The sequence below is a fragment of the Tamandua tetradactyla genome, chromosome 5, assembly GCF_023851605.1.
Source record: "Tamandua tetradactyla isolate mTamTet1 chromosome 5, mTamTet1.pri, whole genome shotgun sequence".
NCBI lineage: Eukaryota > Metazoa > Chordata > Mammalia > Pilosa > Myrmecophagidae > Tamandua > Tamandua tetradactyla.
In genome coordinates, this window is record NC_135331.1 from 455,135 (window position 1) to 478,926 (window position 23,792).

Genomic DNA, 23,792 nt, shown 5'->3' on the forward strand with positions numbered 1-23,792 from the left:
AAGGCTTTATAAGAATTTTACTAATTTTCTTATCAGGTGTATCTTCATGCAAAACCGGAATTTGGTTTTCACTCAGTTAAAAGAACAACGTTTTCTTGAATTCCTCGTTGTTAGTGAGAAGGTGTAAAAGGTTTTTAACCATCAGGAAAAGAAATATTTTTTCCCGGTAAGGTTAATTGTTCAAAAAGGTATTAAAGAAGCCCAGATTTGGAGAAAAGACAAAAGAAGATGCCGCCGAGTCTGGGAAAGGGGGCCGCTACCGCGACTCCCGCGCCCTCCCTTCCCAGAACAGAGGGACCTCCGCCCTCGCCCCTCGGGGGTCCCGCCCCTCAGGCAGCCCCAGGGCCCCCCGGCCGCCCCTCCGGAGCCCTTCTCTGCCCACCGCGCATCCTGCCAGCGCGGGGAGTGGTGACCTGCGTTCCAGTGGGGCTGTCCTGGGGTGGCGCACCGAGGACCGGCCCCGAAGCCATCTCCGAGGGAGGGTCTTCGCTACTGGCTGAGAGCCTGGGCGGACCCACCAGTGTCCTCGGGCCAGCCCCGCTCACGGCCCGCCTTTGCGACTCGGGTTTTAACGGGAAGGCGGTCACCGTCTTGGACGCCCAGTCGCGGGCAGCTTTTCTGCCACCGCGTGGCGCCCCAGCCTGAAGTGTTCACTCTCTGGCCGCCCCGGGCTGGACGTTGGAGCTGCCCCGGACCTGGGGAAGGGGCCAGCGTGCCGCGAGCCTCCCGGGCGCGTGGGGAAGGGGCGGCCCGTGGGCAATCCGGCTCAGGACACGGAGGTAAGCGGGGCGCTGAGTCGGCACCGGGAGCCCCGCTGGGCGCTGGGCCTGCCCGAGGGCGCGGCGGGGACTGCGAGGTGGGTCTCACGGGGTGGACCCTTCAGGCGCGCCCACCTTCCCGCCTCGGGCCTCGGGCGGGTGCTCGTGGGGCAACCTGGCCTCGTGCACTAAGGAAGGGAGAGGCTGCCTGCTGGGCGCAGGGAGCGCGATGCTGACAGTGCCTGGGGGTCCCTGCAGCCCACGGCAGGCTGGAGGTCGGGTCTCCCGCTGTCGCGAGGAGAGTGTCCCGGGGGTCCCTGTAGCCCACCTCAGACCGGAGGCTGGGTTTTGCGCTGCCCCGAAACAAGGGGGGCGCAAACCCGTCGCTGCCAAGTTCACGCAGGGCGGTGCCTTTAATTCTTCTGGCCCCATCCTCAGACCCCGGCCTCTATCTGAATTTCTGCCCCACTCCCCGTACCCTGTGCTTTTATAAACAGCCTTGAAGTGTTTGGTTTTAAACTCTTAAGATGTGGGATTGCATTCCTTTCCCACCCAAAACACTGAGGGTCCTCCCAGGACATCGGGGTTAGGCTGCATAGCACAGGGCTGGCCACAAAGTAGGTGGACATGGGGAGACCTCTTCCTCGTCTGGGTCAGAAAGAGATGCCCAGAGACCCCAAACCCAATCTTGCCCTTACCCTCCCTTGCCTGCACGCGCCGACCTCGTGCTCGCCACCTGCTGGGGAGAAAGGGTAAATGCAGGCAGGCTGACTCCCTATCTTTCTACGTTTTTATTGTATCTTATTTTCCTAACATTCCATTTTCTTTTTCCCATTTTTAAAATACATTTTTTATTTATAGTATAATTATTTTTTATTTTATATCTTTTCATTTTTATAGAAATGTTATCTTTTTATCTTTTTATTATTTTTTGTTTCTTAATTTACTGTTATTATTGGATACAGATCTTGTATTCTTTTGCCTGAAGCGCTCAATGACCAATTCCTGAGACGCCCGGGTTTCAAAGAGAGAAAGAATTTATTACTATTCGTGTAGCAGGAAAGCAGACAGCCTAACGGCCTCAAATCTGTCTCCCCGACTTTCGGGGGGTTCGAAGTTTTTAAGGACTTTAGCGAGGGGGGGGGGTGAGGACATTTCGGACAGTAAGTTCAAAGCAGAAAAGAAGACACTGTAAAGGAGGAAGGCAGCGCCATGGTCCATTGCAGAGCCTAGCAGAAGTGGTTTACAAACATGAGGCCTGAGGCTAGTGTCCTCACCGAGACCAGGGCGGACAGGAAGTGACCAGGTAACGGGCGGTCAGCTCTCACAGTCACAGAGGCGCCAGAAAGGAGACTAGGGCTCTCACAACCCTTTCAGAGATCCAGAGGCTCAATTAGAGCTTAGGCTTCCGGGTATTCGCCTCTGTCCACAGCAACACCCTAAAAGCAAAAGGAACATGTCTGTAATGATTCAGCAATCAAAATTCCCCTTAAACCCTGATTTCTGGGTTACAGCCCTGACTCCACGTGGGGACCCTGGACACGGACCACCTGCTCCCGCACGGAGCAGGGGTCAACCCCGGGGCCGTCAGCTCGGCCGCCACCAGGTGGCACCAGAGCGCAGGTCTGTTGGCAGGGTCTGCGCTCCTCCCAGGGGCACGGGGTGAGGGGTGGGGGGTCCTTGGTGAGTGGAGGTCCATGAAGCTGAGCCCATGCATAACCCCCATCCCTACCACCATGACCACTTTGTTCATGAGCCCGTTGGGCAATGGCCGGAGTGGCTGGGAAAAGAGGCTGACCAGCATCCACAGAACGGGTCATCTCATCCACTGGATTATTAAAACCTTCCCTGCTGACATCACCCTCTGGCGCGCATTCACGTGGGGCACAAAGAGCTTCATGTTTTTAGCCCACTCAGAAAGGCCTGGCCACACAGCTCTTCCCCAGACCTCTTTGTCACCAATTTTCCCATCATGCCGAGGCAGTTTACAAGTTCAACCTCAGTATTTTTGTATTACCTCATGAATTCCTGTGTACCACTTCAGTATTATTGTTGTGTAACTTTATGAATTTACGTGTATTCGTAAATGAATTATGAATTTATGCATGACTATGTATTCCTGAAGTATGTAAATAGTAGGGAGTAGATCAAAATGTCTGCGGCATCTGTCTCCTTGGGTCACGTCTGCAGACCAGGGGTCCTCTGTACATCTCAGACAAAAGAAAGTTCCTACCTTTCCAGTGTTTACTGCCTGCTCCCATAGCGACTCCCGCTTTGCTCACTAGCCTGTGAAATCTGGAAACCCAGAATATTTGGGGCCCAGACTTTGGACAATGAGTCCTCTGGGTCTGCCAGACATAAAGTTGAGGCCACTTATCGAGGCTCAGGTGTGTTCTCGGGAAAAAGGAGTTTTCATTACTTCAATGCTCCTTCCAAGTCCCTGACTGTCCAGCCAAACCAGTAGCAACAGCCCATGAGTCAGTATACAAATGCACCCCTGGCCAGTCCTTCTTCCGAGCAAAATGAACAACCAGCTGCACTACTCAAAGTTCTGCACCACTGGGAGGATTTCCCCTCACCACTGTCCTTCAGAGACATCCTGGAAAGGGGTTGTAGTGCTGCAGCTGTCCACTTTCGAGTGGTACCTGCATATCATGCCGAACCATCTGTAAACCAGGCCCGAGTTTTCTCTTCCTCAATCAATTCACTGTAAGGAACTCCCCAAGAGGCCATAGCTCTGGTCTGGGAAAGAGAAGGTAACACGGCAGGAGTGGAGACCATGGGCATTTGGGCCACTTCCTCTGTAACTTACTTATGCCTTCAGGACCTGCTCTAGCCATATCTCGTACATACCATTTCCATTTTCCTATCTCATATATACCATTTCCATTTCTATGGTAACTTGGTGGCCCATGATTAGCATTCAATCTCTACTAAGGCCTAGTACCAAGTCAAAGGCTGTTTCTCCAACAGAAAGTAGTTATCTGCAGCAGATGATAAGGCTTTTCTCCAAAATTTAAGGATCTGCATTGTGATTCTCTTATAGAGGCCTGCCAAAGTCTCCAGACAGCATCTCTAGTTGCCACTGACACTTCCAGCACCACTGGACCTGCTGGATCACGTGGTCCAAGTGGCAGAGCAGCGTGTATAGCAGCCTGGACCTGTTGCAGAGCCTCTTGTTGTTCCAGCCCCTGCTCAAAACTAGCAATTTTTCTGGCCACTTGGTAAGTGGGCTGAGTAGCACACCCAAATGAGGAATGAGTTGTCTCCAAAATCCAAAGAGGCCAACTAGGCATTGTGCCTCTTTTTGTTCATAGGAGAGGCTAGATGCAGCAACTTGTCCTTCACCTTGGAAGGGATATCTCGACATGCCCCACACCCTGCACCTAGAAATGTCACTGAGGTGGAAGGCCCCTGTACTTTTGTTGGATTTATCTCCCATCCCCTGACATGCAAATGCCTTACCAACAAGTCTAGAGTGCTGCTCTACTTGCTCCAATCATGATAATATCATCAGTATAATGGACCAGTGCATGTCTTGTGAGAGGGGGAGATGATCAAGTTTCTTGCAGACAAGATTATGACATAGGGCTGGAGAGTTGATACACCCCTGAGGTAAGACAGTGATGGTATATTGCTGGCCTTGCCAGCGAATGCAAACTGTTTCTGGTGGTCCTTACTAACAGCTATTGGGCAAAAGCATTTGCCGGCTTAATAGCTGCATACCGCGTACCAGGTGATGTGCTGATTTGCTCATGCAACGTTGCCATATCTGGAACAGCAGCTGAAATCGGAGCCACCACCTGGTTAAGTTCATGGTAATCTACTGTCATCCTCCAAGACTGATCTGTTTTCTGCACAGGCCACATTGGAGCCTTGAATGGGAATGTGGTGGGAATCACCATCCCTGCATCCTTCAATTCCTTAAGAGTAGCAGTAATCTCTGCAATCCCTCCATGAATTTGGTATTGCTTCCAATTCACTATTTTGGTAAGTAGGGGCAGTTTTAATGCTTCCACTTGGCCTTTCCTACTATAACAGTCCGCAGTCCATGAGTCAGGGAACCAATGTGGATTCTGCCAGTTTCTGGGTATGTTGATTCCGATTTTGTACTCCAGAATGGGTCCAGGGACCCACCAGTCCCACTATCAGACAGACCTGAGATCACCTGACTCCATAAGTCCCTACTCTGTCTGGTGGACCAGAGTGATGTTTGGGGTGTCCTGGAGTTAGTGTCACTTCTGAACAAGTGTCTAATAATCCCCCAAACATATGATCATTTCCTTTTCACCACTGCACAGTCACCCTGGCCAAAGGTCTCCTTGGGGAAGGCTGGGAGGAAGGTTAACAGTGTAAATTTTGAGCGGTATAACAGGATCCTTCCTCAAGGGGGTACCCAGCCCTCCCCTTGTCAAGGAGCTCTGGGTCTGTAAACTGTTTCATCTGGAAATTGATTACGGGACTCTGTTTTTGTAATTCAAGTTAGACTTCTGTTCACTTGACCTAGAATTCTTCTGCTTATACAGCTCAAATAAGAATTTAGTAGACTGTCCATCTATTGTACTTCTAGATACCCCATGATGTACTAGCCAATGCCATAAATCTCTGTGGGCCAGATTATTTTGACTGCTGCTTTGAGTCTGCTGTCCATTGTGGTGGCCATGCCCACCTTGTCTATGGTGATTAACTGTCACACATGGCTTCTGGCAACTTGGGATCTGACCATCCCCATTGCATTTAAGGAATCCAGCTCAGTGACAGCAGTTCCCACAGTAATATCTGACCTACAGAGAAGGGCAACTACAGAGCTTGTCAGGATGATGGTGCTAGTCTCACAAATTTATTTCTCAAAGTTCTGATGAAAGATGTGTCCTCTGGACATTCATGAGTATGTGAGCAGGTCTTCCATGATAAATCTGGGGAATGTGTGCGGGAATGGATATTAAGGGTGTGAGATAATGGAAGGAATATAAAGTTAGGTCAAGCTGAATTTATTGATGTGGGCCCACTAAGCAGAGATTCTGCATTCAATGTTGCCACTCAAGGGGTTAGAAAAGGCATTAAGAGTTTGTCTGGATGGTTGACTGAAACATGGATCAAAAGGTGGCTGACATTACCTGAGGTTGAAATGCCAGTACTTCCCTGGTATAATAAGATGAGGGAATCCAGAGGCTTAGAGAGATGGGAATATTAGAGTGGATTTATCATGCAAAGCCTGCTCTTACATCCCAGGGTGGACATGGCTATTTTAATAGACAACAAACTCAAAGCAGGAGTCAAAATAATCTGACTCACAGAGACTTGTGACGTTGGCTAGTAGATCATGGGGTACCTAGAAGTAAAATAGATGGGCAGTCTACTAAATTCTTGTTTGAGCTACATAAACACATGAGTTCTAGGTCAAGTGAACAGAAGCCTAACTTGAATTAAAAAAATGGAGAGCTGTGGTGACATAGTTACAAGTTTAACCTCAGTATTATTGTATAACTTTATGAATTTATGTGTATCACTTCATGCATTCATGCATATGACTCTGTGTATTTATGTGCATCACTATAAATTGATGCGCTCATGAAGGTATATATATATATGTATATGTATGTATATAATTCTTTCTTGAAGGAAGAAAAGCAGAATGTCTGCAGTACTGTAAATCACATCCAGGCTTACTCAAGCCTGTCTGAAGCTATTGATGTGCAAAGAGGGAGGCTGCCAGGCTGGTTTCTTGTCACGTCCAGAAGCTGCCCTTATGCTGGACAAAGGAGTTCAGCTAAAGGCCAGACCATAACTCCCACCCTGCAAGTTCTGTCTCTGTCCTTTTCCAGCGTTTACCACCCATTCCCAAGTAACTCCAGCCTTGCTCACTTGCCTACATAATCTAGAAACAAAGAAAATCCAGGGCTCAGACTTTGGTCAAAGGGTCCTCTGGTCAGCCAGCAATAAAGTTCTGGCCACTTCTCAGCGGCTCAGTTGCTTTCTTGGGAAAATGGAGTTTCCACTACTTCAGTGACCCCTTAATTCCTAGACTAGAGACAATTTACAGACCCAGAGCCCCTCAAATGAAGGGAGGATTGGGTACCCTTGAGGAAGGACCCTTTTTTACACTGCCCAAAATTTACACTGAGATCTACAGCCTTTACAGGGTGACTGTGCATTGGGGAAAAGGAAATGATCAGATATTTTGGGGATTATTAGACACTGTTTCAGAAGTGACGTTAATTCCAGGGGATCCAAAACGTCACTGTGGTCCACCAGTCAGAGTGGGGGCTTATGGACGTCAGGTGATTGATGGAGTTTTAGCTCAGTTCCATCACACAGTGGGTCCAGTGGGCCCCTGAACCCATTCTGTAGTTATTGCCCCAGTTCCAGAATGCATAATTGGAATCGACATACTGAGCAACTGGCAGAATCCCCACATTGGCTCTCTAGCTCATGCAGTGAGGGCTATTATGGTGGGAAAGGTCAAGCGGAAGCCACTAGAACTGCCCTACCTAGCAAAATAGTAAATCAGAAGCAATACTGGACTCCTGAAGGGATTTGCAGAGATAAATGCCACTCTTAAGGACTTGAAGGATGCAGGGGTGGTGATTCCCACCACATCCCATGCCACTCTCCTGTTTGGCCTATGCAGAAAACAGATGGGTCTTGGAGGATGACAGTGGATTATTGTAAGCTCAACCAGGCATTAACTCCAATTTCAGCTGCTGTTATGGATGTAATATTGCTTGTGCTAATCAGTATATCTCCTGGTACCTGGTATGCAGCTATTGATTTGCAAATGCTTTTTTCTCAAAAGCTGTCAGTAAGGACCACCAGAAACAGTTTGCTTTCAGTTGGCAAGGCCAGCGGTATACCTTCACTGTCCTACCTCAGGGGTATATCAACTCTCCAGCCCTATGTCATAATCTTGTTCGCAGAGACCTTGATCGTTTCTGCCTCCCACAAGACATCACACTGGTCCATTATATTGATGATATAATGTTGATTAGACCTAGTGAGCAAGAAGTAGCTCTTCTACTTTTACTCTAGACTTATTGGTAAGGCATTTGCATGTCAGGGGATGGGAGATAAATCCAACAAAACTACAGGGGACTTCCATCTCAGTGAAATTTCTAGGTGTCCAGTGGTGTGGGGCATGTCAAGATATCCCTTCTAAAATGAAGGATAAGTTGCTGCATCTGGCCCCTCCTACAATCAAAAAAAGAGGCACAATGCTTAATTGGCCTCTTTGGATTTCGGAGACAACATATTCCTCATTTGGGTGTGCTACTCTGGCCCATTTACTGAATGACCAGAAAAGCTGCTAATTTTGAGTGGGGACCTGAACAAGAGGAGGCTCTGCGACAGGTCCAGGCTGCTGTACAAGCTGCTCTGCCACTTGAACCATATGATCCAGCAGATCCAATGGTGCTGGAACTGTCAGTGGTAAATAGAGACACTGTTTGGAGTCTTTGGCAGGCCCCTATAGGAGAATCACAACGCAGACCCTTAGGATTTTGGAGCAAAGCCTTACCATCTGCTGCAGATAACTACTCTCCTTTTGAGAAACAGCTTTTGGCCTGCTACTGGGCCTTAGTGGAGACTGAATGCTTATCCATGGGCCACCAAGTTACCATGAGACCTGAATTGCCTATCATAAGCTGGGTGTTGTCTGACCCACCAAGCCATAAAGTTGGGCATGCGCAGCAGCACTCCATCATAAAATGGAAATGGTCTATGTCCCCTACTTCTGCCGCACTACCTTCTCTTTCCCAACCAGAGCTAAGGCCTCTTGGGGAGTTCCTCAGTTGACTGAGGAAGAGAAAACTTGGGCCTGGTTTACAGATGGTTCTGCATGATATGCAGGGACCACCCGAAAGTGGACAGCTGCAGCACTACTACCCTTTTCCAGGATGTTCGTAAAGAACATTGTGAGGGTTAATCCTCCCAGTGGGTAGAACTTAAAGCAGTGCACATGCTTGTTTATTTTGCTTGGAAAGAGAAATGGCCAGAGATGTGTTTGTATACTCACTTATGAGCTATTGCTAATGGTTTGGCTGGATGGTCAAGGACATGGAAGGAGCATGATTGGAAAATTGGTGACAAAGAGGTCTGGGGAAGAGGTATGTGGATAGACCTTTCTGAGTGGGCTAAAAACATGAAGATATTTGTGTCCCACGTGAGTGTTCAGCCGAGGGTGACTTCAGCAGAGGAAGGTCTTAATAATCAAGTGGATAAGATGACCTGTCCTGTGGATACAAGTCATCCTCTTGCCCCAGCCACTCCTACCATTGACCAATGGGCTCATGAACAAAGTGGGCATGGCAGTAGGGATGGAGATTTGCATGGGCTCAGCAACATGGACTTCCACTCAGCAAGGGCAACCTGGTGAATGCTCAATCTGCACACAGCAACAGAGACCCACACTCACTCCCCAATAGGGCACCATTCCCCAAGGTGATCAGCCTGTTACCTGTGGCAGATTGATTACACTGGACCACTTCCATCATGGAAGGGGCAGCACCTTGTTTTAACTGGAATAGATACATACTCCAGATATGGGTTTGCCTTCCATGTCCACCCAAACTACCATCCATAGACTTATGAAATGCCTTGCCTACTATCATGGTATTCCATATGGCATTGCTTCTGATCAAGGAACTCACTTCATGGCAAATGAAGTGCAGAAATGGGCACAAGTTCATGGAATTCTCTGGTCTTACCATGTTCCCCATCATCCAGAGGCAGCTGGATTGATAGAATGGTGGAATGGCCTTTTGAAGTCCCAATTACAATGCCAACTAGGAGCAATACTTTGCAGGGCTTGGGTAATGTTCTCCAGGAGGCTGTGTATGCTCTGAATCAGTATCCACTGTATGGTGCTGTTTCTCTCATAGCCAGGATTCATGGGTCCAGGAATCAAGGGGTGGAAATGGGAGTGGCACCACTCACTATGTCCCCTAGTGACCCACTAGAAAAATTTTTGCTTCCTGTTCCTGTGACCCTGAGCTCTGCTGGTCTGTAGTTCATAGTCCCAAAAGGAGTAGTGCTCCTACCAGAATACACAACAATGATTCCATTGAACTGGAAGCTCAGACGGCCACCTGGACACTTTGGGCTTCTCTTGCCTCTGAACCAACAGGCAGGGAAGGGACTACTGCACTATCAACAGGAAATAGGATAGAAACTTCCCAGTGGAAGTTAAGGGTTTTCCTAGAACACAGGAGACCCCCTAGGGCTCCTCTTAGTGCTACCATGCCCTGTGATTGAAGTCAATGGAAAATTGCAACAACCCAATCTAGACAGAACCACCAATGGCCAGAAACTTCAGGATTGAAGGTTTGCCACCCAGCAAAGAACCACGGCCAACTGAAGTGCTCAATAAGGGTAAAGGGACATGGAATGGATAGTAAAAAAAGGCAGTGATAAATATGCACCACAAGCATGTGGCCAGTTACAGAAATGAGGACTGTGATGGTATGACTATTTCCTCCTTGTTGTGTTATGAGTATGTTTGTATTCATACATAAAGAAAATACCTTGTTTTCTTCTTATCATATGACTAAGTTGTATTGTTCATGTTAGAGTATTTAAGTTATAGGATATCAAGTTTGAGAGTGAATGTTATCTAAGGACTTGCACCTTATTCTGGAGAGAATTAGTGTTCTTCCAGTTGTATGCAGGACAGCTGAGTATTGTTAGGTGAAACATATGTCTGTTACTGTATTTTACTTAGAAATTAAGCATGTTTCAAGGTGATGTGCACAGCTGCCAAGTAGACTAGTGATGGACTGTGATGGATGGGTTCTGGTGTCAACTTGCCTGGTGATGTGCCCAGGGATTTCATCAGACAAGCACTGGTCTCGTTGCTGCAAGGATATTTCATGGCTGATTGATAAACCAGAAAGCTGGTTTGTTAAACCATCAGTCAGTTGATTGCAGCTGTGGCTGATTACACTTACAATCAAGTAAGGGCATACCTCCCTCAAATGAGATAATCTAATCAGTTGGATTTGATCTGATCAGCTGAAGACTTTTAAGGAAAAAGACAGAATTTTCACTGCTTCTTCTTCAGCCAGTGAGTCTCTCCTGTGGAATCATCGAGACCCTTCATTGCAGTTGCCAGCTTCACTGTCTGCCATATGATTTTGGACTCGTGCATTCCTACAGTTGCATAAGACATCTTTATAAATCTCATATTTACAGGTCTCTCCTATTGGTTCTGTTTGTCTAGAGAACACTGACTAATACAGGGCCCATTTAGGGGTTGGCATTGACAGCAAGTGAGGGTAGTGCGTGATTTGATGACAGGAGATTCAAACTTGGATTTTTTTCTCTGTTTCGGAAGGATTAAAGAATACTTTTATGAAAGCAGTAATGAAAAGCAAGTCCAGTGGTAGGAGTGTGTGTGGAAAAGGAACAACCACCACATGTAATGGAAGCAGGGACCTCAGGGAAGGTTGGGTCTCCAGTAAAGAAGGGTTCCTCACTCTTGGCACTGTTAAAACTTTGTGCTGAGCACTGCAGGAGGTTAGCAGTATCCCTGACTTCTACCTACCTACTAGATGCCAGCAGCATCTCCTCCCACCAAGCCCAACTGTTCACAGCTAAAAATGCCTCCAGATAGGCCAAATGTCTCCTTGGAGCAAAACTGCCCTAGATTGACAGCCACTACCTCATTGCATAAAGTTGATGGAACATTCAGAGGCCAAGTTGAATATAAAGGATATTTTGCTGACAACAAACCACAAATCCAGAGGAAGCCAATTTGTGCCATGGTATGAAGTTTGGACATGGATTAGGATGCCAGTCATTGGAAAAATGAGAAAGACAAAGTAAAACCCAGAAATTCAGGAACCAAGGAATTAAGATTAGAGCAGAACTAGCAGCAGGAATATCTGAATACTGAGCTCATAAACTTCTGATCTATAGCTCTCCGTACCTATCTCAAAAGCAAAAACACTGGTCCAAGAGTCTGGCAGAGGTCTGCCTACAGTTAAGGGCCAAGCGTCTAAATTAAGATGGGTGTTGGACAGAACATTACATTAGGAGAGATACATGTCAGTGCAAACAGAATGAGTCACTTCCGCATTCACACCAACTGAGGAAGTAAGAAAAAGCAGTACTTGAAATACATCTAAATAAAAAACAGTTTTAGCATGAACACTCATAAAATATATATATGCCATGTGTTCTTAAGTGACCTGAGTAATGAACACAGATTAATCCAAAATTGTCACATCAAGATAAAAAACAGGTTAATATAATTTACAATTAAATTATACTAAAAAAATTAACTACAAATGGATCACTGACTTACACATAAAACAAAACTATAAACTTCTAGAAGAAAATAATAGGAGAAAATTTAGGGGACCTTGGATTTGGCAATGAGCTTTTTTTAGATACATAAAAACACGATCCATTAAAGGAATATTAAGTTGGACTCTATTAAAACTTAAAACTTCTGTTCTCTGAAAGACACTATTAACAAAATGAAGACAAACCACAGAGAGGAATATTTGCAGAATATATATCTAAGAGATGTATCAAAAATATACAAATAATTATTAAAACCCAATAATACCATCAACAGAAGAGTGGCTAAACAAACTGTGGTATATACATACGATGGAATATTATGCAGCTTTAAGACAAGATAAACTTATGAACCATGTAATAACATGGATGGACCTAGAGAATATTATGCTGAGTGAATCCAGCCAAAAACTAAAGGACAAATACTGTATGGTCCCACTGATGTGAACGGACATTCGAGAATAAACTTGAAATATGTCATTGGTAACAGAGTTCAGCAGGAGTTAGAAACAGGGTAAGACAATGGGTAATTGAAGCTGAAGGGATACAGACTGTGCAACAGGACTAGATACAAAAACTCAAAAATGGACAGAACCGTTGCCAAGGAGCTGGTCTCTAGGAATCCAATTGAGCCGGGTTCCTCCTGGGGGGGAAAAGTGGTTTCGTGGAGAGAATCTGAGTAGTGAAGTTATAAGACCTAATTATGAGTGAGCAAATCAAATTCATTGTGGACAAGCTCAATAAGGAGCCTTTTAGGAAGAACTATAATTTAATCACATTTGATTCCCTGGAGCCAATGCAGCTATTACAAGTTCTGAATGATGTTCTGGCTGAGATTGACCCAAAGCAAGTTGTTGATATCAGAGAGGAGATGCCAGAGCAGACAGCCAAACGGATGTTGAGCCTTCTTGGCATTCTTAAATACAAACCACCAGGAAATGCTACAGACATGAGTACCTTTCGTCAGGGTCTGGTGATTGGAAGTAAACCTGTAATTTACCCAGTGCTCCACTGGCTTCTACAGAGGACAAATGAACTGAAGAAAAGGGCATATTTAGCTCGTTTTTTAATAAAACTTGAAGTACCAAGTGAGTTTCTTCAGGATGAAACTGTGGCTGACACTAATAAGCAGTATGAAGAATTGATGGAAGCCTTTAAAACTTTGCATAAAGAATGTGAGCAGCTCAAGACATCTGGATTCTCTACAGCAGAAATAAGAAGGGATATCAGTGCAATGGAGGAAGAAAAGGATCAGCTCATTAAGAGAGTTGAACGTTTGAAGAAAAGGGTGGAGACAGTTCAGAATCATCAACGGATGCTTCAAATAGCAAGGCAACTTAGAGTTGAAAAAGAAAGGGAAGAATTTCTTGGACAACAGAAACAGGAACAAAAGAATCAGCTATTTCATGCAGTGCAGAGACTACAAAGAGTACAAAACCAGCTGAAAAGTATGCGCCATGCAGCATCAGATGCAAAGCCTGAAAGTTTAATGAAGAGGCTAGAGGAGGAGATAAAGTTTAATTCATATATGGTAACTGAAAAATTTCCTAAAGAATTAGAGAACAAGAAAAAAGAATTACATTTTTTACAAAAAGTGGTTTCAGAGCCAGCTATGGGCCATTCTGATCTTCTTGAACTTGAATCTAAGATAAATGAAATAAACACACAGATCAATCAGTTGATTGAAAAGAAAATGATGAGAAATGAGCCAATTGAAGGCAAACTGTCACTATATAGACAACAGGCATCCATCATTTCTCGTAAAAAAGAAGCCAAAGCTGAGGAACTTCAGGAGGCAAAGGAGAAGCTAGCCAGCCTAGAGAGAGAAGCATCAGTAAAGACAAATCAGACTCGTGAATTTGATGGCACTGAAGTGCTGAAGGGAGACGAGTTTAAACGATATGTCAGTAAACTCCGAGGCAAGAGTACAGTTTTCAAGAAGAAGCATCAGATAATAGCTGAATTTAAAGCTGAATTCGGTCTCTTACAGAGGACAGAAGAACTTCTTAAGCAACGTCATGAAAATATTCAGCATCAACTGCAAACTATTGAAGAGAAAAAGGGTATATCTGGATATAGTTATACCCAAGAAGAACTAGAAAGAGTATCTGCACTGAAGAGTGAAGTAGATGAAATGAAAGGACGAACACTGGATGACATGTCTGAAATGGTGAAAAAACTGAATTCACTGGTATCTGAAAAGAAGTCAGCTCTAGCCCCAGTTATAAAAGAACTACGACAGTTACGTCAGAAATGTCAGGAACTAACTCAGGAATGTGAGGAAAAGAAATTCCAGTATGATAGCTGTGCAGCGGGTCTTGAAAGCAATCGGTCCAAATTAGAACAGGAAGTCAGAGGACTGCGTGAAGAATGTCTTCAAGAAGAAAGCAGATACCATTATACAAATTGCATGATTAAGAACTTAGAAGTACAACTTCGTCGTGCTACTGATGAAATGAAGGCATATGTCTCCTCTGATCAACAAGAAAAAAGAAAAGCTATTAGGGAACAGTATACCAAAATATTGCTGAACAAGAGAACCTTGGAAAGAAACTCCGAGAAAAGCAAAAGGCTGTACGAGAAAGTCATGGTCCAAATATGAAACAAGCAAAAATGTGGCGTGATTTTGAACAATTGATGGAATGTAAGAAACAGTGCTTTCTGAAACAGCAAAGCCAAACTTCCATTGGTCAGGTAATTCAGGAGGGAGGAGAGGACCGGCTGATACTCTGAATTCATGTGTCATCATTTTGAGCTTTTAATTGATACTACTAGCTACAAGCATAAGCCCATGATGTATTTCTTTTCTTGAAAGTGATTTGTACAACAATTTGCTTCCAGATTAGCCATTCCTTATTATGTTTCCTTAGAAAATAATATGAAGGTAGATTTAGGTTTAAATTTTTTTTTAATATAAAAAGGCTTTTATTGTTTTACTTATCTAAGACATCAGGTGTCTTCTGAATTTTATGAGACGGGACACTAAGTTTACTATCTATAAATGTAAACATATATCCATTAAAAAACATGTAGATTTTTTTTAAGTAATAACCCAATGGATTAATGTTTTTCTTAATCTTTTTTTAACTTTAGAGGAATCATTTAGGAACTAGTATCTCTTGTTTTGAAGAAACATTTATCTGAAGTTCAGCAGTTTCTACAGTTTTACTTCAGTTTCTTTTTCTTCTGTTAATTCAAGAAAATCTAACATTTTGAATAATATATTTGTTGTATTTGTGTAATTTAAAGGCAAATAAAACTCGATATACCTAAAAAAAAAAAAAAAAAATGGACAGCACAATAATACCTAATTGTAAAGTAATCATGTTAAAATACTGAATGAAGCTGCATCTGAGCTATAGGGTTTTTTTTGTTTTTGTTTGCTTGTTGGTTTGTTTGTTGTTGTTGTTTTTTACTATTATTACTACTTTTATTTCTTTTCTTTATATTAACATTTTATATCTTTTTCTGTTGTGTTGCTAGTTCCTCTAAACCGATGCAAATGTACTAAGAAACAATGATCATGCATCTATGTGATGATGTTAAGAATTACTGAGTGCATATGTAGAATGGTATGATTTCTAAATGTTGTGTTAATTTCTTTTTTTTTTTCTTTCCGTTAATAAAAAAATTAAAAAAAAAAAACCCAATAATAAAGCACCCAATTGAGCATAGTATATCTAAACAGACACTTGACCAAAAATATATATATGCCAAATAAACATATGAAAACATGCTCGACATCACTTGTAATTAGGGAATTGTAAACTGAAACAATGAGATATGATTATATGCCTATTAGAATGGGCAAATTTAAAAAAAATAAAAATTGTAAATACACTCAAGGATGTGGAGGAACAGGAAATCTTTTTTTTATTTTTTGAACATCTTTTTTTTCATCGAATAGCTGGATATTCATCATCATGAACATTTCTTAGAACATTTGCAACAATTCAGAAAAAGAAATAAAAAGAAAACAGGAAAAAATTCATACATACCATACCCCTTACCCCTCCCCTTTCTTTGATCACTAGCATTTCAATCTGCTAAATTTATTTTAACATTTGTTCCCCCTATTATTTATTTATTTTTAATCTATATGTTTTACTCATCTGTCCATAAGATAGATAAAAGAAGCATCAGACACAAAGTTTTCACAATCACACAGTCACACTGCGAAAGCTATATCATTATACAATCATCTTCAAGAAACATGGCTACTGGAACACAGCTCTACATTTTCAGGTACTTTCCTCCAGCCTCTCCATTACATCAAGACTAACAAGGTGATATCTATTTAATGCATAAGAATAACCTCCAGGATAACCTCTCGATTCTGTTTGGACTCTCTCAGCCATTGACACTTTATTTTGTCTCATTTCTCTCTTCCCTCTTTTGGTTGAGAAGGTTTTCTCAATCCCTTGGTGCTGAGTCCCAGCTCATTCTAGGATTTCTGTCCCACGTTGCCAGGAAGGTCCACATCCCTGCGAGTCATGTCCTACATAAACGGGGGAGGGCAGTGAGTTTGCTTGTTGTTTTGGCTGAGAGAGAGAGAGAGGACACATCTGAGCAACAAAAGAGGTTCTCTTGGGGGTGACTCTTAGGCCTAATTTTAAGTAGGCTTAACCTATCCTTTGCAGGGTTAAGTTCATATGAACAAACCCCAAGACTGGCGACTCAGCCTGTTGCGTTGGCTGTCCACACTGCTTGCGAGAATATCAAGAATTCCCCACTTGGGTAAGCTGAATTTTCCCCTTCTCTTTGCAAATACTTTTTATTCACTAGCAACAGGAAATCTTATCATAGATGGTGGGAATGCAAAATGGTTTCATCACTTTGGAAAATAGTTTAGAAATTTCTTACAAAGCTAAATTTTCTTACCATAGCACCCAAAAATCATACTCTTAGACACATCATCCGACTGGTATGAAAATTGATGTCTTCACAACAACCTGCACGTAAATGTTTACAGAAGCTTTATTCACAATCACCAATAACTGGAAGCAAACCAATATCCTTCAATAGGTGAATGGTTAAACAATCTATTGTACATTCATACAATGGGAAATCAATCATCAATGAAAATAAATGAGCTCTGAAGACACGAAAAGACATATCAGATCCTTAAGTACAAAAGGCCAGTCTGAAAGGGCTACAAATCATATATTATATGATATTCTGGAAAAGGCAACTCTATAGAGGCTGTAAAAGATCAGTGATTTCCAATGGGTTGGGGTAGAGGGGGAGAGGGTTGAATATTTGAAGCACGGGGAATTTTTATAGTGCTGAATCTACTTTGTATGAAACTGTAATGGTGGGTATATGACATGTATTTGTGAAGACTAATACAATTTCACAGTACAAAGAGTCAATCTCAATGAACACAAAATTTTTATTTTGCATGGGCAGGCATTAACCAGCATGGTAGGCAAGAACTCTGCCACCTCACCACCAGTGCACAGACCGACACAAAATTTTAAAAATCACTTTGGGGATTGGGAAATAAACTCCAAGAAGAAATGCAGACCACAACAAGAGAATCTAATTGAATCACAAATATATGAAACAACTTTACTAAAAGAGGTAAGGAGGAAGTTGCTTGCCTTTGGAAATTAATGGAGTCTGTAAGACAAAAGTCAAAAGGACAAGCACATATGCACTCTACTCTGGATGATAAGATTGTTTCCCAAGGTGCTATTGGCTGACAATTGCGATGCTGCTATATACATTTTATAAATGCATATATATATATATATATATATATATATATATATATATATATTTACTTAATTAAGCAATTAAGTAAATGAATGGCAGAAGGTGGTAGATAGTTTTCTCATTGTGGGAGTGGGAACATCAGGAAAGCAGGAAGCTGGAATTACCCACGTGTTAATAAATTAGAATTGGAGACATCAGTAAGAGCTCATGTTTAGCTTATTATAGATGCATATGGTGACAGAGAAATATTTATAAACCAGTGTGGGGCCTGATTCTGGGAAAATTCACGGTCTTGGTTGCATGTTCAGCCCTTTTCTCCTGGGGCTACCCACTGCTGCAGTCACAGAGGAGATGATGGCAGAGAGGGGAACCCCTCGGAGACACGCCTTGTTTGATGGTCCTTTCCCAAGGCACTCACCTTGTGCCACAGTAGGCACAATTCAGCATCTGATAACTATCATGAAATTCAAAACAATAAATACCCTCCCATGTATGCATGTATCCCTGACAGGAATTTAATTTTAGTTTTTACAATTATCTTGCTACTACTTTTATTAAAGTAGGCCCACCCATCTGTATAATCTAGTCACACCTAATTTGAAATGAACTGTTTAATTATATAGCTAATAACAATAGCTAACACTTACTGAGACTTTACCAGTGCCATTTCAGTTAATATTCACAACTCTGTGAAGTAGGTAGCAATATTGTGCCTATCTTGCAGATGAGGAAAGTGGGGCACACAGAGTAGCTAAGTGTGTTGGTTTGAAGCTGCTGTGCAGGCCAGAAAAGCCATGTTATTTTAATCCAATCTTGTGGGGACAGACCTATTGCTGGGTGGGACTTCTTGATTAGGCTGCTTCCATGGAGCTGTGACCCCATCCATTCAAGGTAGGACTTGCTTCACTTACTGGAGTCCTTTAAGAGGGAGACATTTTAATGTAAGCATTTTCTTGGGTATTTGGATGGCTGCTTTATAGCTGAGGATGGCTAGATGATTTCATTTGGGTTTGTGTTTATTGATGATCAATGAAAACTACTTTAACTTTCATGAGCTAGGCACAGTGGACTGAATAAATGCTGCATTATTAACACAGTAAAGGTAAAATGCACTGCAGACTGCAGAAAGAATACATATTTTGCAATATTTTGAATACAGGGAAGTCTTCAGGGAATTACACCATCTCCAAGAATAGAGCCGTGGAAACCTGCCAGAGGAAATCAAAAGATGGTGGAGCAGATGGCAAGCTAATCACATGGTGGGGTGAAGTCTACTTTCACTGCTAATGATTTTAATTATATGGATTTCATTATTTTGTTTTTTATAATAAAATAATTTGATTTTATAATTGTATGAGTGTATTTATATTTTTATATAATTATAGTAAATATGCTCAACACAGTTAAATTTAAAAAGAGTTAACTAATCTGAAGTCTCTCATTCACATACATAGTGTGTTTCTTAATGAACCTCACTCTTCCTCTGAAATCTTCTTGAATTACAACAAAGTGGCACAGTGGAAAAATTTCACTGGGCTAAATCATGACAAAAGCTGGACCACATGTTGTCCCACACCTTGATGGCATAAAATATAGTCTGGAACAGTCTAACACTTAGACTTTTCCCAATAGTATAATTGTCTATAACTTCTGAACATGAGGTTTCATTACGTTCATAACTAGCATCTTAGTAATTTAGAAAATAGAAATTGTGACATTGATTCAATTTGTTCATTCATTCAACCAACATTTATTAAGTATACAAGACATAGTACTAGGCTGTGGGGAAACAAGGCTGATTTTTGAAACATCACATGATCTCTGCCGTCATGGAGCACATGCTCTATAGAGGAAAGAGCTATTAATCAAAAAGTCACACAGCTAGAGAGTAATAAGCAACGATGGTAAGTGCTCTGAAGTAACCCAGTGCCATGAGAAAGTCCTACAGCTAACCATGTCAAGTTTAGTCAACTCAACATCCTATTCCACAATAGGGGTTCTTGCTCTGATCCGGAAGTTGATGTAGACCAGCTTTCTAGATGTCAACACAAAGAACACAACCTTGGAAATCATATAAGCCACACTCTTCATAATTGTATGTTAAAACCAACCAGATGTTCAGGGGCATACGTGACCTGATACTTTCATTAGTGGAAAAAAATTCCTGACCTCAGAAGAAGTAGGAGGAGGAGAGGAAGAAAATGGAGAAGAATAGGAAGGGGGGAAGGAGGATGTAAGGATGGGAGGATGGGAGGATGGGAGGGAGGGAGGGAGGAAGCAAGGAAGGAAGCAAGGAAGGAAGGGAAGAAAAGTGAGATATACAAGTAGAGAAAGCTAGCCTCCATTCCTTATCACCCTCCACCCTCGCCGTGGACCACATCTCACATAAAGCAAATCCCAAAGTCCTTAGAGAAACCAACATGGTCTAAGTGAGTGGCTCTTCCACCTGGCCCAGTCCCACCACCCTCCAACCCTTAACCCAACCTCCCTGCTGACTAAGTACTCCCTTGATCTCCAGCCCCACTGCTCCCTGGGTCATCTCTTGAACACATCAGGAACTCACTCCCATATTTAGGCTTTTGGAAGAACGCTCATTCCAGCCCCCCCAAAAAATATATGCACATCTCACATCTGCTTACTTCAAGTATTTGCTCAAGTGACCTCATCTCAGTGATGCTCTCTGTGACAACATTTAAAATAAATTCCCCTCCCCCAAAACTCCCCACATCTACTATCTTGTTCTCACTTTGGTTCCATAGCATTCTCACCTTATGTATTAAATCATGTACAATTACTATACATATCCCACCTCCACCTAGAATATAGTCTCCTTCAGGGCTAGGATTGTCTCATGTTTTAGCCATTGCTCTGTTGCCACCAAAGGAATTATGTCTGGTACATGATAAGCCAATCACAATACTTCTGGAGTAAATGAATGAATGGCAACATCCCCACCATGACACCACAAGGGGAACCCTGTGTTATGTTTCTCCAGGAAGATCAATGACAATACAACAATGCACACATAATTATTTTAAAAGTTTTAAAAAACAAAATTATCACATACCATGGCCGGGCACTGAGCTAGGTGCTGTATGTTATTTATTCCTTTAATGGTCTCTACAACCCAGCCAGGGGTCATCATACCTGTGCCGGTTTGAAACTGTTGTGAACCCCAGAAAAGCCATTTCCTTCAATCCTCATTCAATATTCCTGGGTGGGATCTTTTTTGTGGTTTCCATGGAGATGTGACCCACTCAACAGTGAGTGATAACTTTGGATTAGATGGTGTGCTGGTTTGAAATATTATGTACACCAGAAAAGCCATGGTTTAACCCTGGTTCAATCTTGTCAAGGTAACTGTTTCTTTTAATCACAATTTAATACTGTCGGTTGGAATCTTTTGATCAGATTATTTCCATGGAGCTGTGACATGCCCAATTGTGGGTGTGACCTTCGATTAGATGGAGATATGACCCCAACCATTCCAAGTGGGTCTTATTAGTTTACTAGAATCCTTTAAAAGAGGAAACATTTTGGAGAGGGTCAGAATTGGCAGAAGTCTCAGGGTTTACAGAAACTTCACAGAGCTGACACAGATGTGGACATATGGAGAACAGTGACACAGATATCGGGAGATGCTTGGAGCCCAGCAGACATTGCCATGAGATGCTAAGCAAGCCAGAATCTGGAGAGAGCCAAGGGAGGTCAAGAGATGAAAGCCAGCCCTGGGTAAGTAAAGTGAGGGACCCCCACAGGAAGAGAAACTGAAAGCAACTGAGCCCAGGAGCAAGGGACCAGGAGATGCCAGCCATATGACTACCCAGCTGACAGAGGTGCCCCTGACACATCAGCTTTCCTTGAGTGAAGGTAAACTAAGGTGCCTTAGTTTGGATACTTTCACTTCCTTGGAAATGTAAATGTGTAATTTATTAAATTCCCTTTATAAAAGCTGTTCCATTTCTGGTATATCACATTCCAGAAGCTTGCAAATTAACACAGGTGGTTTCCATGGAGATGTGTCTCCACCCATTCAAGGTGGAGTTGCTTACTGGTGCCCTTTAAGAGGGAAACATTTTAGAAAAAGCTTCACTGCTGACAGAGCCCACAGGGCCAGAGATTTGGAGATGCAGAAGGAAAATGCCTCTGGGGAAGCTTTGTGAAACGAGAAGACACCATGTGTCCTTCCAGCTGAAAGAAAAATCCCGAACTTCATCAACCTTTCTTTGGAATTAAGGCAGTCTTTCTCTGGATGCCTTAATTTGGACATTTTTCATGCCTTAGAACTGCAAACTTGCATTCTGGCAGCTTACCCATTGGGCTGTCACAAATGTCAGTCTACAAAAGACCACAGTAACGTAGGGAGTGTGGGCAGCAATCCAGAAGCCTGCCTGGTTTAAGATGGAATTTTAGAGGTTCCAGGAAAATCAGACAACAGATGGACTGCCTCACCTTTCTTGTACAATAACAACAATGACAAAGAGGGGAAAGCTGATGAGGATGGTGGCGAGAGAGAAGATCCATCATTTATTGAAGTATTACCAAGTGATGTGCTAAGCTGCCTTGCTTCAGACAAATTATTAGTTGTAGATTTTGATAAATAATGGCCAGTAGAGCATCTGGGGTTGCTCTGATAACTTCTGAAAGTAGAAATTACATGTTGCAAATTAATAACAGGTCCCCAGGCTTCGCTCTTTAGTTAGGCTCAGTTACAGAATGTAGGGTAAGCTAAAATGTGCATGAACAGAAGACAATTGCCTCCTGATGGCCAGGAGAGTGGCTAGAGACAGGGTTGTACCTTCTCCAGGAGAGAATTCTAGGTCCACTTCAACCACAGACAAATGGACAAGTGGAGGCCATTAAGGACAAGGGTTCCCACACTAATTCTCATCGGGCAAGTTATTTAAATGAATTTTACCAATTGCTAGGTGTGCTTTTAAAATTCTAATAATAATAATAATAATAATAATAATAAAGCACTTAGTAAAGGGCCAGAAATGTCTTTAAGCATTTTTACTCTCAAACACTTAAAATAAATTGAGGCAACTCAAGCAGAAGTGGTTAGCAAGGAGCCTTTAAAATAACAGACAGCTAGTTACTGATAATAAAACCATATCACTGCATATGGGACCTTGCTTTCCATTCCATTTTCTACAACTAAAAACACGCACCACCTCAAGTGAGGAAAATGCTAGGATAAAATGTGAGAATAACATGACCAAATGATAAGAGCTGCTCAGTGCCTGGCTGCAGGCCTGACGCTGTCACAGTATTAGGGATACAATCAGGAATTAAAACCCTATTCCCTTCATGAAGACACTTGAAATCCTTATGGAGGAAATAGTCTTAAAAATTCACTATTACATTATAAACCAGTAAATTCAACATTGAGAGGGAAGCAGAGGAAAACACAGAGGGAAAGACCAATTCTTACGGGGGAGTCACAAATCTAAAAGAATAAGGGAATTTTCCAATATGAGAAAGAGGAGAGAGGAGCAAACAAAATATTGACGAAAAAGGAGTTGAGTGTCATAACCTACACAAATCCCGTTACCTTCGTGTGGGAAGAAACTCCTTGGCAGTAGGTAGAAGAAATAAATATGCAATAGGACCTCTGGGAATTAATTCACAAATTCTGACTACTAAAAATAGGCCCCCAGCTCAGCTGAATCTGGTCAAAGGGAGGTTGCTGATTTTTGCCCCAGCACCAACGGAGCAGGGACGATGGGAAAAGAAAAAAGAAAAAGAAACAGAGGTTTTTTTTGATTGGATAGCACATAATACTTGAAAGGGTCTGGGACCTGAAGGAAAAGAGGGGGCACATAGGATCTGAAGGCACACAAAGCAACACACCAACTTATGCTCTTGATTGGCAAAACTGAGGAACGGGGGTGCTGCTCTGAGAAGGATTTCTCTCTTTTTTTTTTTTGTGGCTGTATTTCTACAAAGGTTGGACTGCTTTTAGATACAGCAGCAGGGCTTCTCAGGCTGCAACTGCCCCAGGCATAGGCAGAAACA

The 23,792-nt window shown here is 42.8% G+C and overlaps 2 pseudogenes across 2 annotated transcripts in view; one reads left to right on the forward strand and one right to left on the reverse strand.

The window, feature by feature from the left end:
* Positions 1-1,777: 1,777 nt before the first annotated feature.
* The window catches only part of LOC143683445 (zinc finger protein 268-like), a 38,655-nt pseudogene continuing 16,640 nt past the window's right edge, over positions 1,778-23,792 (reverse strand). The window contains exons 3-4 of the transcript XR_013175432.1: positions 16,938-17,008; positions 1,778-2,197 (exon numbers count right to left, since the gene is read on the reverse strand). The product of XR_013175432.1 is annotated as a zinc finger protein 268-like (transcript). The remainder of the gene's footprint in view (positions 2,198-16,937; positions 17,009-23,792) is intronic.
* LOC143683432 (intraflagellar transport protein 81 homolog pseudogene) lies at positions 12,666-15,320 on the forward strand (annotated as a pseudogene). Its single transcript, XR_013175430.1, has 2 exons — positions 12,666-14,750; positions 15,150-15,320. The product of XR_013175430.1 is annotated as an intraflagellar transport protein 81 homolog pseudogene (transcript).